Genomic DNA, 1,786 nt, shown 5'->3' on the forward strand with positions numbered 1-1,786 from the left:
CCTGTTTGGAACCGCTTTGAAATCCATGAAGGAAGTGCATTTAAGGCAACGGAGGTATTCGAAAAGGGGTGAGCTGACATCGAGAACGGGGGGAAATAGATAGACCCAAGAAGGAGATAGTGGATGCTCGGCAGGAGAGTTTCCCGTGCTCGAAATAGGACATGCGGGAGAGGTCCGATTTGAGAAAGTGCACTGTATTAAACCCAATAGACGCGACCTTCGTGAGCTGTATTATTTCACCAAAAAGAGTTAGAGAGAATTATAGATCAGTAAAAGATTTATATGAAGGAACATAGAGTGTAACCACGGGGAGCTTACGCCTTGCGTATATAATCCAGTGTCGCTATCCGCTTTGATGACGTTTGATGGATGTTTATGTATATCGAACTAGCACTTTGCGGGCCGAGAGCACCCCCTCCCGACGTTGGAGGCGGTGCGCCGGGTAGGCCACCGTAGATCTGGAAATCCATGTTTGAGCCTAGCGTTGGGGTTCTCACCCAGTTTATTCCCGGTATGTTCAAAGGTTCGGCGGAAACGATGGAAATCACCTGGTGAGGCGGCGTGATTCGAATTTGAGGAAAAGTTTGGTATTATCAACTGCGATATGTCTGTGCCTTTAGTACCGGTCGTGCCGGACACCTTGCGCTTTGTGAGAGGATCTTTGGGGGGTGGCCTTTCTGGAGCATTAAAGGAGGAGGAACGTATGAGAGCGGGACTCCTAGCATGCGTTGCGGATTTAATCGCAGAGGTGGAAGTTGAACAAGGGGCGAGAGGGGTGGGAGGGGCAACCCGCTTTGCCTTTTGCTGTTAGTCCAGGGATCTAGACAATGAACCACTTCTGGAGGAAATTCCGGACGGCTGAGGGTCTCGACGCGAGTCGACAGGGTCTCTGAGTCGTTGAATGTCTGAAGACAGAGAGGCTCCCAATGGCACCCGGAGATGTACAGTGGTGTCCAATAAGTCAGTGTACTAGCAGCTCAGCACTGAGAACCCCTGTCGGAACTAGATAATGTCCGAATATTGACCCAAATACTGAATATCAAAATAAAATAATGAATTGATTATTATAACTCTGATAATTACATGATAAGTAAGCAGTATTTATAAGGAAGAATATGCTTGATTATACAAGCAGGGCAGTGCTGAGATTCAGCAAGACATTGAAGCAAAATAATCAACAAGACAAATTATAGCATGATGTCATCTTTGATTCTTGATATATAAGATAGCGGCTTCAACATACCTCCTTCAGCAGAATAATATTAGTAATGAAGCCGGATAAATTATCAAAATAGAAAATAATGTAAAAAATATAATAATTAACAAATTGAAAAGAAATAAATAAAATATATAAAAATGTTAAATTTTTTCTATTCAAATTTATTGAGTTTTTATATTTATTTTGTCATTTTATTGATAAAATCAATTATAATTTATAGCAATCAATTTTATCTGTTTTATAAATTTTTTTTTATTTTTATTGTGATAATGACTTGATCAATTCATCTGCTGATATATTGATTGTAAATATTCATTATACTGAGATATTGCTGAATTGTATCCATTCTCACAATCAATTACTATAAATATCAATATGATGTAATTTGATTATGATAGAAGAATCTTTTGTAATAAAAATATCAATTGTTTATTAATTATCATATTGAATTGAAATTTTATGCTTTAAATTGAATCTTAAATGATTAAAAAATTGTTTTCATTAAATTGATTTTTTACCTATTTATGATATAATTAATAATTCAATTTCAATAATGAAAGTTATTAT

The sequence above is a fragment of the Histoplasma capsulatum genome, genomic scaffold, assembly GCF_000149585.1.
Source record: "Histoplasma capsulatum NAm1 scaffold_11 genomic scaffold, whole genome shotgun sequence".
NCBI classification, from domain to species: Eukaryota; Fungi; Ascomycota; class Eurotiomycetes; order Onygenales; family Ajellomycetaceae; genus Histoplasma; species Histoplasma mississippiense.